At 43.7% G+C, this 14,364-nt stretch overlaps 1 long non-coding RNA gene across 1 annotated transcript in view; it reads left to right on the plus strand.

Annotated features, from left to right (window-relative positions):
* Positions 1-2,571: 2,571 nt before the first annotated feature.
* Positions 2,572-14,364, plus strand: part of LOC308588902 — a 74,854-nt gene continuing 63,061 nt past the window's right edge. The window contains exon 1 of the long non-coding RNA XR_014008971.1: positions 2,572-2,836. This is a non-coding gene — a long non-coding RNA (uncharacterized lncRNA). The remainder of the gene's footprint in view (positions 2,837-14,364) is intronic.

Below are 14,364 nucleotides of genomic sequence, written 5' to 3' on the forward strand. Positions count from 1 at the left end.
ATGTCAGTTGGGGAGATCTATGGGATAAAAACTCATGAATGTTCCTAAAATAAAAGGCTCCCCCATGCTTTGTATGGGGTGTGTGTGTGTCTGGGGTATCCTGCAACATGTCAATAGCGCGTTAGTGGTGGATTTAAATTGCACTGTCCACACATGATTCCACTTTATTTGTCGCTCTGCGATGATTCCTCAGTGTTATTGCGCTATTGCCACCTGCAAGGAAAACTCTCGCACTACAGCGCAATAGAAGCAGGGCAAACAATCTGTGCTATCTGTGGCTTAGAAAAGTGACAGGATTTCAAGCAGGGGATTACAGGACATGCGCTGATTGAAAGCAAAACATTATCTCCGTCCCAAAATGTTTGCAAGTGCAAACGGTATTGAGAGTTGGACCACCCCCAACGCCATCATGAGCAAAAATTGTCCCGAATGCACACTGGAAAGCAATGCCTGGAGGGGCCCAAAGATATATTTTTAAAACTTTATTCTCAAAGAAAGAGAGGGGGGAAAACAACAAAAGATCAACAACGAAGGGCAGCCAAAGTAGTCTCTTCCAGATGATATTGACTACAGCCCCTTTCAGAATATGACTTTCCTGATTATATATATTATGTGCGTGTAAGCACTAGAATCAAGAGACTTGGCAGGCGTTTGCATGGAGTATAGACCTTGGCAAAGATAGCACAAAGTAGGTTTTCCAAGGTAAAAAAAAGAAATAAAAGTGCATGGTTTTAATCATCCTGGGAAACACGAGTCAGTCCCAGTTTATGTCACTTTCTATTTTTAAAACTGCTTCATTAGTGCATGCTGCATTATGCCTAATTACGTTTAGTTGCATATTCAGATTCTGGTTGCATAAGGCAAAGTGGGATTGTCCAAACAGAAAGGGAAACAATGGCTGTCTTGAGACCAATGCACGTCATTCTGCTGTGGAACATCTGAATGTGTATACACATTTTGGTAGGGTATTTTCCTTAAGGGATTGTACGCAGATGTTCCCTCCAAACATGTAATTTTCATTGCTGAACTAAAGAATGTGGACGCCAAAAACGGGGAGGGGAATGACATTAAATATAGAGATTTGGGTCCCCCCCCAATATTTTATTCCTATAATTCACAAGGACGCATTGCTGCAAGCCTATGATTAAACTACAAAACATGTTCCAGTTATTTCATTACTACTTCATATTATATATGGGCCTGATACCGCCGACTTAAACACTGAAGTCCAGTTGATTTGGATGAGAGAATTAGATTCCAGTAAAGTTCTTTAAAATGCCTGACTTTGTCTTGATCATGCTCTTTATTCCCAAACCACTTTTCTAGTGTTTATTTTTCTCTCCCCCCTTTTCTGTATGCATATCTCACATTGAGGCCGAAGCCTCAAGATAGTTAACAACAGTAAATATAAATCAGAAGCCAAATGCTCCTTTAAAAGTCACTAAACAGAGCAGATAAAAGCAACAAATCATGTGCCCACTCAGGAGGAAGCCCCAGTGAATTCAGTGGAACTTACTTGCTTCCACAGGTGCATAATAGCTGTGGCAGGTGGAGGGAGGGCCACAATAGTGACACAGGAGACTGGTGTTGGGTTGAACTAGGCCACAACTTTACTGAATACAGGAAAGAGTGGGTCTGGCTAAGAAATTGGGCATGTATCCAGCATCAGACAGCCTGCCTGCTACCTGATAAGATCCTGGTGGGGTCAAACTTGTGCTAGGGAGTCGCCCCCAACATGGATTAGATGCCACAACCCTCTACATTGGGAGAGATGCATTGGCCCACTGGTCCCCAGTCACACCCCCCCGGACCCCTCTAACGGGGTACCCCTGTGACTAAGGATCCAGCCCAATGCCTTATCCGCCAAAGTTGTGACGGTTGCTATGAGGTAGGCAAAAACTTGGCCAATTTGCTTGCAGGAAAAAATTCCTCTCTGGTTCTGAATACGACGACCAAATAAACCATAGCAAGGTCCATAGGCAACATTCCTGGCCCTCCCACCCCACCCTGGGTGGGCCCCTAAAGGCTGGGTGGGTTGGTGGAAAAATCCCATTACAATCGGCCAAGAAGGCAGCTGACACAGCCTCCCCCTTAAATGGGCTAGGGGCAGGCTGGTCACAGCCCTCAAGCCCCTTCCTCAGATTGGCTGCCTGCCCTTACCTGAGGGTCCGATGCAGCTGGAGGTGGGTGTAATGATCTCAGGCAGGCAAGCAAGCCTCAATAAGAATTAATGACTCTCTGGCAGTTTTATGGTACGTTTATTTATAAATTACACCCAGAGCGTGGCTCCCAGCCTGCCACTCTTGAAATGAGCTGATCAGTCTGAGTCTCTGCCCTCGTCACAGCAGGAAGGACACCAAAGTCCAGCCTTTCCCCTTTTGCACTGCCGTTGCATTCTGACCTTTTCAGCTCTCTGGGAATGGAGAGGAGGGTGGAATCCCCCCCCCCACTCTCAAAAGATGAACGCTCTGTCCACTGTCTCTCTGCTGGTTGCCTAGCAACCCTCCCACTACTGTCTATCTCTTCCCCTCCCCCTTATTGTGAGCTGTCTGTGTCTGCTCTAGCTGAGTCAGGGAACTATTGATGAAGTGGGGTTGAGCCCCCTTCCTCCTGCTCTGTCTGCGATCTTTCATCTCTAGAGTTGGACTCTGTCTCACTTTGTACTAGCAATCACTCATCTCCTGAGTCTGACTCTTCCCCGTCGTTCAATTCAGCCATGTCCCTGACAGTGGGCAGCACCTGGTATCGCATCGCCCAGCCATGCCGGAAGATGGCAGCCTCCCTGGACCCACCACAGCTATGCCATGAAGCAATGGCCACCCACCGGGAGTCCCAGGTGAGCAGATGTTGTGATAGACATAGTGGGACTCACTTCTATTAGGGATGGGCAAGTCTGTCAGTTTGAGTTTCTCTCAGTTTCTCATTCTCTCTCATTCATACATGCATAGGCAGGTCATCTGAGTCAAGGGCTTGCTGGGGACAGCAGGTAATTGGATCTGCACCCTTTCCCATCTGGTACCAGTTGGCAGACCTCAAGTAAAATTCAAAGTAGTTCCTGCAAATCTGAAGTTTGGCCCCACCTGCTTTAGAGGAGATGGCTGCTTCCTTTGTAGGAAGCAGCTCTTTAGGGCAGTTGCTTGCATTGTAAGGAAGCAACTGTAGGTTCATATAATTCAGTAGACATTTGTAAGGAATTATGGAACAAACATAGCTGAGAAGAACTCTTTGGCAATGCGACCGAGGAGAACTCTTTGATACTCCGTGCAGGAAGCAACCCTGCTGTGAACCCAACCAATGCTTCTCCCCCATTATTTCTCACTACATAGATACAAAAACAAGAATGAAATGTTGTTAGGCTAGGGTGCTCTGGGGCATGCTGAGAATCTTAGCTTTTCATCAGAACGAAATAATGCCATTTCTTTAAACTCGGGGCTGATCTCAAGGTTAGCATTGATTCATATCTCTGCCAGATGTTTACTGAGCATCTCCAAAACAGCCATGCATCGCTACGCGTGTTATAGCCTTGCTTCCTTCACATCTGATTGAGTCTGGGATTGATTGCTCAAGCTCCCATAGTGTCCTAGAAAGGCATGAATGGTTGTGTCCTATATTTCCTCTGTGAACAAGATGCCTGCCTCAGCATTAAGGCTCACTTTTTCCAGGTGATGTCATGCCCTTTTGTCATGCCGTTTATGGAACAACAGTGGGAAGGCTGAATGTGAAGAAAGCTTTTCTCCCAATTGTGATTCACAACTTATCTTCCTGCTAGGGGCTAGGAGCAATTTTGATTCCTTTGTCCTATACAAATATAAACACAGGTAGAGATAGGCAGATAGAGTCAGGATTGGGCTAGGAGCTGGAAGTCAGGAACCAAGCCAGCAGTGAGGATCAAAGAGCAAATAAGGATCAAAGGACAAGCCATGAGGCAGAATCATGGAGCAAGCCAGAAGACAGGACCAAAGACAAAGGAACATGCCAAAGCTAAGGAAAGCCGATTAGTTGAACATCTCTTCTGGGAAAACTGGCAGAAAGCATTGCTCAAGAAACAATTATCAAGCACATAGAAGAACAAGCCTTGTTGAAGCAAAACCATAGGGCTAGAAAGACAGCCATCCAGTTCCATGGGAGCTTCAGGTTTTCAGGGGAACCAGGCAGTGTCCAGAGAAAGGGCTCATGCAGACTCCTGCTTGTCCAGCCACTTTCCCCTGGGAAAACCCAGTCTTTAACATTGACTCAGAGCTCAGATTCTGTGCTAAAGAACTGGTATCTCCAGGGAAAGTGGTGGTGTGAACAGAAAACCACTCAGACCCATGGCAAGGGACAAGCAGAATTGTGGGCAAGCCCTAAGACAAGAAATGGACAACTACAGGACCTTGGACAGCTCTGAGGAGCTCTTGCTGGCCAAAGCATTTTCTTTCAAAGGCAATGTATTGTCTTTGCAAGTGTGCGGTAAGGTCCACCTCCTAATGCTGCCGTTTTTTGACTTTTGGGAGGCTGCGGAGACAGGAGTACTGCAGGGAACTCATCCTTCAAGTAGCAGAGCTGTCTCCTCCAGCTGAGAGGGCCCCAAATAAAATGTTGACAGTTCTCACCCCAAGGAAGCATCCCAAATCTTTCTTCACCAGAGTCTTCTGCCTCACACTGCAACATCCCTGGGTTGTCTGGTACAGGCATGTATCTACTTGTCTCGAACAAAAGAGTCATTATTAGATCTGAGCCAAAATCTCTCCAAAAATCTCTCCACAGTCATGATAAGCACAATGTTCTTCTTAGCCTTTCCATCCACACATAGGGCAGGGTTTTTTTGGGGGTGGGGTGGGGGTTTGAGTACAAATATGGATCCAGCCCAGGATATTTTAATATTGTTAATTGTGCTCAGTCCATAGTCCAACATTTAAGTGAGCCAGCTTTCTCAGCAGAGAATTTTTGAGAAATCCTCTAAGATTGTTCTTTCTTTCTGGCTCCTACCCAACTGTCGAAGAATTTCAACTCCTTCAAAAAATGATTCTGTGAAATCCCCCCACCCTGTCCAGCATTTCACCACCTCCTAAATAGCATGGAGAATTTTAGGAGATCCATTTTTGCTCATCTGTTCATTGTCCAAGGCCCCTAATGAACTTGAAGGATGTGTTTGCTGCTACCAATAGACACATTAACCCTCCAGGGCTCCTTGTCACTTCTGATATTATTCTTATACTTATTCTTCTTACATTTATATACCACTTAACATCATAGTGTTTAAGCAGTGTACACTGAGGTTACAAGAGAAATTAAGCAGAGACAGAATTAGTTAAAATCAACCATAAAATCAGAAAAGCTTCGTTGACTTCTTGATGAAACCATTGTTTTTGAAAGTCTTCACTGAGGGTCTGAAATTTGGCAAGGAAGGGGAACTATTTGATCTCAGTTGAGAGGCAGTTTCACAGAATGGGGCCCACAATATTGAACCTATGGTGGATGCACCTGAACCATGGGTGACCACTAAGACTGATACCCACAGAGGGATTAGTGACTGAGCAGGGACTGGGACGGGAACAGGTCAGGGTCCATGCCAATAGTGTATGGTTTATAGTCAGGTGTGGATTTAAAATATTTAAGAGTAACTGCTTAGCTATTCTGAGTGCCACAATTAATTTCTTATAATTTTTTTAGTCCATCAAAATAAAAATACTGTTGCATAAGCCTACCACAGCCAGATATCCCACCAATCCTTTTAAAAGAGGCTGTTCTCCAATGCCAATTAATTTCCTTGCAATTTAGCCAGCAGAAAATTACATGTCTTCTGAAAATTACCCGTCTTCTGGCATGGATTTATGGAAATTGAAAAAGAACCTTTAAGAGGAGACAGGGCAATGTCTCTTCCTGGCTCAGGCAGTGCCTTCAGAAATGAGGCCTATTGTTAGGCCTGCCATCTTCTCATACATTGACAATTATGAGCTGCTGATACATTTACTTTATGAGGATTGCCCAGATGAAGTAATGAAACCAGAAAGCATTAAATGCCACAAATAATCAAATGATCAAACACTTGACCCATCAATGCATATGGCTTCAGAATGAATGCTATAGCAGTCCAGTGTGCCATCCAACGAGGGACTGGGCTCCTGTATGCCAAGGTGAGAGGAATCGGTTGATTTCAGTAAGGGTTTTGACGAAGTCCTCCATGATATTCTTGCAGATAAGCTGGTAAAATGTGGGCTGCGTGAGGTAACTGTTGGTGGATTTGTAGCTTGTAGAATGACCAAACCCAAAGAGTGCTTACTAGAAGAAGAAGAAGAAGAAGAAGAAGAAGAAGAAGAAGAAGAAGAAGAGTTTGGATTTGATATCCCGCTTTATCACTACCCGGAGGAGTCTCAAAGCGGCCAACAATCTCCTTCCCCCTAACAACCACTCTGTGAGGTGAGTGAGGCTGAGAGACTTCAGAGAAGTGTGACTAGCCCAAGGTCACCCAGCAGCTGCATGTGGAGGAGCAAGGAATTGAACCTGGTTCACCAGATTACGAGACTACCACTCTTAACCACTATACCACACTGGTTCCTCACTATCCTGGAAGAAAATGACCACAGGGTTCTGTCCCGGGCCCGTTGTTGTTCAACGTCTTGGATGATGGAATTGAGGGGATGCTCATCAAATTTGCCGGTGAAATCAAACTGGGATGGGGAGCTCATGCTGCAGAATATGGAATCGGGATTCAAAATGACCGTAACAGTTTGGAGAACTAGGCCAAAACTAACAAAACACCTTTCAATAGGGACAAATGTAAGGTTCTGCACCTAGGCAGGAAGGAAGAATCAGCCTGGGGACACTTGCCTTGCCAGTAAATAAATAAATAATACATAATTTATTATTTATACCGCGCCCATCTGGCTGGGCTTCCCCAGCCACTCTGGGTAGCTTCCAAAAAAATATTAAAATACAGTAATGCATCAAACTTTAAAAACTTCCCTAAACAGGGCTGCCTTCAGATGTCTTCTAAAAGTCTGGTAGTTGTTGTTCTCTTTGACATCTGGTCGGAGGGCGTTCCACAGGGCAGGTGCCACTACCGAGAGGGCCCTCTGCCTGGTTCCCTGTAACCTCACTTCTTGCAGTGAGGGAACCGCCAGAAGGCCCTCGGCGCTGGACCTCAGTGTCCGGGTAGAACGATGGGGGTGAAGACACTCCTTCAGTAGTACATGTGAAAAGGATCTAGGGGTCTTAGTAGACCACAAACTTAACTTGAATCAATAGTTTGATGCAACAGCCCCCCAAAAAGCAAATGCTAATCTAGGCTGCATCAACAGAAGTATAATCTTCCAATAAAGGGAAGACATGTCCTGCTTTGTTCTGCCTTGATCAAACCCCACCTGGAGTACTGTGTCTAGTTCTGGGTTGAAAGGCTGCTTCTATTTTTAAAAATCCAGTTGTGCCTTGTATATTGGTCTTTGAAATCCCTCGCTATCAATAATATTTCCCTGTAACATGTAGCATGAAGATGGTAGGGAACCTGTGATCCCCCAGATATTGCTGAATCACAACTTACAGCATCCTCGATGACTGGCAGGCTGATTGGGGCTAAGGGGAGCTGGAGTTAAACAATGTGTCCTTCGTGTGCCTACTCCTCGAGAGGTCTGGAGGGTGGCAACATGAGACGAGCCCCCCCTTTTTTGCAGTGGCTCCCCATCTGTAGAATGTTCTCCCTAGGGAAGTTCGTCTGGTGCCATCATTATACACCTTTAGGTGCCAGGCAAAAATATTCCTTTATAATCAGGCCTTTGGTTGACCTGATTGACATTCTATCAATCCTGTTTATACATATTGTGATCTGTTCTGTGAACCGCCCTGAAATCTCTGGGTATAGGGCAGTACAGTGGTACCTCGGGTTAAGTACTTAATTTGTTCCGGAGGTCCGTTCTTAACCTGAAGCTGTTCTTAACCTGAGGTACCACTTTAGCTAATGGGGCCTCCCGCTGCTGCTGCACCGCCACGTGATTTCTGTTCTTATCCTGAAGCAAAGTTCTTAACCCGAGGTACTATTTCTGGGTTAGCGGAGTCTGTAACCTGAAGCGTCTGTAACCTGAAGCATCAGTAACCTGAGGTACAACTGTATATAAATTCAATAAATAATAATAATAAAAAATAATGTATGCAGGGCCACAGGTTCCCCACCTCAGATGTGACCCAATATTCTCTACTCTGACTGGCAGAAAGTCACCAAAATCTCAGCGGTGTTTAGAAAACAAGATATATAAGAGCAGAAAATGGATAGGTTGAAATTAGTGAAAATGAAATTGAATGAGGTACAGTAACTAAATGGCATCCAGTGGAATGACATTTTACATGTGACACAGGATGCTTCTGAAAAAATGGGACAAAAACATTTGACTTTGCTTTGTTGAACCTGTAAGAAGTGCAGCAGCAAGAATCATTTAGTTTATAATTTAAGGTTCACTTCAATGATCAGTAAGTTAGCTAACCAAGTTAGGGGAGGGAGGAGGAGGAAGAGAAGGAGGTGTGGCTTAGCAACCAGGCCAATGTTTGTTGATGTAGCATGCATCCTGATTGGCTGTGCAGTTGTGAGGGAGTTATTCTTCTGTATATTTGGTTGACTGTCTCCCTGCTATGTATAAGGCCTGAAGTCAGAAAAACAAACCTCTGTTTCTTTATCCTAAAATTATACCTTATTTATGTTCAGCTTCTTCAGGAAACTGTTGTCAGGATTTCTTTTATCTCTGGACTCCATCTGCGTTATCTGCCTTCGCTAACACAAGTATTGTCATGCCTCCCTCTTTACCTCAGTAGCACAAACTGACAGTGGGATTAGAGAATGAGCTACTCATCCTTCCAAATCCTTTGTGAAGCTATTCTCTTCACAGAGGTATTATTAACCTGATGCTTATTTTACCAAATGCTATTATGTAACCTTCTTATTCGGGTTATTAATGACCGTTTCATTTTTATATTGCAATCACTTCCATAGCAACCAATTATACTGCCTCTCATGGGGAGAAGATTATGAACTCCAATGGGAAATAAGCAGGAAGAGCGGTGCTTTTTTAAAAAAAACCCAAACAAACAGATCCCATCTTCATTAAAATGACTACAGCAATAAAATAAAAAAGAGAGATGTATGTGTGCAATGAAATAGAGTATTTCCATTGAGACCGTTTCCCATAGATTGCCTTAGAAACAGTAAGATCACATGTTTAACTTAATTGATTGCCCAAACATGATAGGCTCATTGCCTCCTCATAGCTTTGTTTCCACAGTTGCATAATTGCTTGTGTACTCTGTGGTAAGTTTCACACTCTCCTTATCAAGTGATAGCTGCAATCATCATGTGTATAATGTGTAATGTCGTCCATCTGAACTCCCACAAATGTTTCTTTTTAATGCACAGATGCCAGCTAATAAACATGACATGCATGTCAGTTTCACAGAGACTTTGCGTATCAGGCCATTATCCTGGAAGATGGGCTTTGTATGCAGAAGGTCTCAGATTCAATCCCTGGAATCTCCTTAAAAAGAAAGAAAGATCTCATTTATCAGGACTAGGAAAGACTTTAGCTTGAAAACCTGGAAAACTGCAGTCAGTCAGTGAGTGCTGACAGCAGTAGAATCAGACGGGCCAAGAACCTGACTGATATTCATTAAGATATCTCACTCTTTCCTCTGTGCCTAGTTCCAAAGGAAATGCAATACTGTACTCATTAAAGATATTGCGTTATCGGTCTTCCCCTGCATTACAAAAACCAGGCCGACATTTTAACACAGCAATCTTACATATATTTTGAGTTCAGATGGGCTTATTCCCAGGTAAGTGAGTTACAGCATTGCAGTCGAAGTCTGCCTGTATCAGGTCAGCGATGTTCTTTTAGATCTACCAGAAGACACTGTGACAGAGGGAAGAACAAACACTGAGCCTTTGAAAGTCTTCTGTTATTGTCGCGGCATTTTAGTTTGCCCATATTTTCAAACCTAATGTTTTAGTGGTGAAGGCACAATGAGATGAACTGCGCTCATCTCTCCTAATATTTACTTTTCCTGGTGTTACTTTTTAATAGCCCACCGGAGTCCTTTCAGAAAGGAAAATAATATTAGACTGTTCCTCCAAGGGACCAGGGTCAACTAGAACTTGCTGTCATTTCTGACATGGTGTGTGTTTTTGTGTTGATATTAGTGTGCACACTTAAGCACACTTAAGTCTTCCTGACCTCCTAAAACAATTAACTTTCATTTGGGACTTGTCGACTAGCTGCTTATTGGTAAGTTGCTCTCTCTCTGACCAAAGGCACCTGGGTGATGTGTAAGTGTTAAAAGTCAACAGCAAGAGCAACAATAAAATAATATTCGCCCACTCATTTTTGTTCATTATGTTTCTAAATTTGACCTTGATCCCAGGGTGGTGAACTGCAAGCAAATAAATGCAGTATCACAGACCAATCCTATAATTAAGAAATCAGGACAAATACAAGGAATTCAGCTCACCCAGCCCTCCCCAAATGCCTGACGGAGATACCTTTTCCTGGTGACATCCAGCTACCAACACTTCAATCAAATGTTTACCCGCCACTGGCAGAATGACATCAAGGATGGAGCCAGATGGATCTGCTTTGGGAGGGCATTCTGCAGTAGAGTAGCAGCAGTAGGAAAAGCTGTGGTTCTTGTCCCCACTGATCTCATGTTTTTATCCACTGTACAGTGTGCATAACTGTGGGAACTTCAACACAATTTGATACAGTGAGGAACACAGGAAGCTGCCTTGTAGTGAATCACACCATTGGTCCATCTAGTTCATTATTTTCTACACCAAGAATCCAAACCATGCCATATTCCCAATCTAAAACAACTCCATCTGTCTATTTGCCCCATTTCAAAGAACATACATGTATGTTTTTATAATCATATTTATTAAAATTTCCAATAAAAACAGAATAGAAAAAATAGAGAAGATAAAGAAAAGAAAGAAAAAGAAAGACCAATTTTAAACCCTTATTTTCATAACCTTCTTTCTGGGACTCCCTCCTTCCCCTCCCGACTGTATTCCCCTTTCCCTAAGTTGATTCCACAAGTTCTCATTCCCAATTTAAACCTAATATGTTGTACCTATTAGCCAATTTAAATTACAATCTTAACAACACTCCTCATCTTTAACAAAATAGAACAAAGATTTTCCCCCCAAGATCAGCCCCGTTTCCTTCCACGAATTCCCCCCTTTTTTTCCAAAACATGTTAAATCAAAATACCAAAGTTATATAGAAAGATAAAAGATAGAAGATAGAAGAAGATTCCAAAAGTTGGTTACATAGCCTTTGGATTCTAGAATTCCCCCTCCCTTCCCCGGTTTGGATTCCCCATGTCCATCAGTCTGTATGTTGTCGGCCTGGAGGTCTCAAGTCCACAGCCAAATTTTCCTCAATCCATCTTGCCGGTATTCTTTGAATTTGCTTGTTTTGATAATGTTTAATTTCAAAAATCCAGTCTAATAGAGGCCTTTAATTTCCCTTGGTCATTGTTGTTCCTCCCATTGTTCTTTCCGTGGCGTAGTTGGTCCTTTGCTCTTTTGTTTCTTACTTTCTCAGGTTTCTGTCTTGTTCAGCTGCAAAACCATTCTTATTCTGAAATCTAGTATCTCTACAGAGGTTTGTTATTCAGGAACAAAAACTTACGTCCAGTTCCTACCTTACTTCAATAGAAAGATTCTATTGTGTTGTCACCTCTGTAGACAAAACAATATTTCAGTTTTGCTACTTTCCCAGGAGCTAAGACCAGTACACATCCCAGAGTAGTTTTCCACATACGCCACTTGTAATGTCTCAAAGCCCCTCTAGGGGGGTTGCAGTAACTTTATGTCCTCTAATCCAAAAGTCAAGTTGTTGTTTCTTTCCCCCCCCGACATTTTGTATCCATATTTATATCCAATTGTATCAAAATTAACCAGCAAAATGCTTGTAACAAAGTCCTCTTTGTATTCTCAAAATTTGACAGCTACTTTGACAGCTGTCAAACTCTCCATCTCTCGCCGCCAGGTTCTCCGAATCGCCCCGGTTCCCGGGGGGGGGGTTGCCTTTTCCCTCTCACCCTCGACTTTTCTCCTCCAGCACAATTCTTGTAGTATCCCATCGTGGAATTGATATTTTTTGTCAGCAATAAACTTCTGAATCGATCTTGGTTTCTCAGTCCTTGTTTTAGCATGTTTACAATCAGGGAGGGGACTGACTTCCTTTTTAGATCCCCCCCCCGCTCGTGCCGAATCCGAAAAAAATTCCTTTTTTTCTCCTTTTGTACCCGGTTACCCAATTACTCACGGGTTGTTGTTAAATGTCCAAATTTCCAATGGAAGAAGCCAGCGCTCTCCGACGAATGGCATGCGGCTGCGCTCGGCAGGGGAAGCGATAGACTCACAGTACCACGCCGCTCCCCGGCACCCGATCCGTAGCCTTTAAAAAGGCTCCTTCACGAGTCGGGAGGGCGCTGATGGTACCAGCTGAGTCCCCATGTCCACGGGCTCCGTGCCCGTGGTTTTTGAGGGTCCCCGCGTCGCCGGCGCGGTAGGACCCAGCCCCTGCCGAGCAGACTCCCTCTGGAGCTCGGAGGGAGTCCGCCATTCGGCGATGGCGCCAACCCGGAAGTCCCAAAGAACATACATGTATGGTTGCTCTGTTTCCCTTTGGGGAGAGACTGTGGTTCAAATAATGTTGGGAATTAAATATACCTTTTGTCTTACAATTGGTACGTTTGCCGTTTCCCCCACAATTCATCCACAGAGTGAACTGGGCAGGCCTCTCAGAGAAATGTAACCTTTCTAGCCAAGACATATTATCTGCAGAGGTTGGCAAGAACCCAGGTGGACATATGACCATCATCTATCGAGCCATCTCAACACCACATCCATAGGCTGTTCCTATCTACACAGCAATGCCTCTTGTTTTGCTCTCCCCACTCTCCATACCCCTTGCCCATGATTTATTAGTGTCACAACATCCCATATATTTATAATAATACTAGTGCATCGCTGCAGCTGCACGGCTATTTCACACTAATAGTTGACACCTCACCATCAGAGAAGCCTTCCTTGCTGAATACCAACCGCTTTGGCCTTTTGCTGCAAAACACATTTCTGCCATCGGGCCAAATTTCCTCTGGGATTCCCTTCCAACTGATCCAGTACTAAATCCTGGTTTAAAATCCTAGGAGTATACCTGTGCATGTTTGGGATCAGTAGCGGCAGGAACTGGAAAGGAAACTGCAACAAATTCTGGACACACATTGCTTTGGGATCATCACGATAACGCCCACCACCTCTGTATAACTGAAAGAAGTGATAAACACTTGTCTGTGTCTGTGTGGGTGAGCTGGAGCCTTTGAGATCAGATAAGTAGCCTGGTGGCTTCATTCCAGCCTGAAAGCTTTCTGTGCTGCAGTTTCAGGTTGATTCTGGAAGCAATTAGAGTTAATCCTATTAGACATGCTACATGGAAGATTTGGGAGTGAACAAGGAGATTGCTTGGTGCTCGCTCTAAATTATCTATTCCCTCTTGCAGCTTAGAATATCACTTATCTGCTTTTAAACCTTAATGACATTTTCACTCGTCTATTGAGGCATTAAAAAAGAGAGAGAGAAAGCAATGCAGGTTTTATTGACACCAATATCTTCATTTCCCCCTCCCTCAGTATTTCAATATTGCTCAGAAATATTGAAATGAAAACAGCAGTCACATTGCTAAGACCCAGACACAGGATGTGTAGCAAATCTAGCTTCATTTTTTTAAAAAGGCTGTATTTTTAACTCCCGCCTTCCTTTGAGCAATTTCCTCCACTCTTTAATGCATTGATCATAGAGTGACCCAGTGCGAGAGAAGGCAGAGCTCCTATTCCTGCAGATTTTCAGCAGGGACTTCCTGCTACCCCCGCAAGCCCATCACAAGACAAATTGCGTGGCTGCACATTCCGCCATTGAAGCTGATCATTATTTCATTGCTGCTAACTATTTGAACTTTAGCACTTCTCTTGCCTTAGTAAAGTTTTAATGTTTAAACGAATAAACACACCAATTTCCTCTTACTGTATTTTCACAGTCGAGGTTAGGTTTGGGGAAATTTGGGTGGGGGGAAGGTAGCAGTTGAAAAGACTCAGATAAACTACAGTATAGGCATATCTGGATTTATTTGTATAGAATATCATAATTCCTTCCTTTTACTATATTAAACCTGCTCCAATTCATACTTAACAAGAACCAGTGTGGTGTAGTGGTTAGAGTGATGGACTAGGACCTGGGGGACCAGGGTTCAAATCTCCACTTGGCCATGAAACTCATTGGGTGACCTTGGGCCAGTCACTACCTCTCAGTCTAAGCTACCTCACAGGGTTGTTGTGGAGATTTGCATG

The sequence above is a fragment of the Podarcis bocagei genome (genome assembly GCF_964188305.1).
Source record: "Podarcis bocagei genome assembly, chromosome: 6".
NCBI lineage: Eukaryota > Metazoa > Chordata > Lepidosauria > Squamata > Lacertidae > Podarcis > Podarcis bocagei.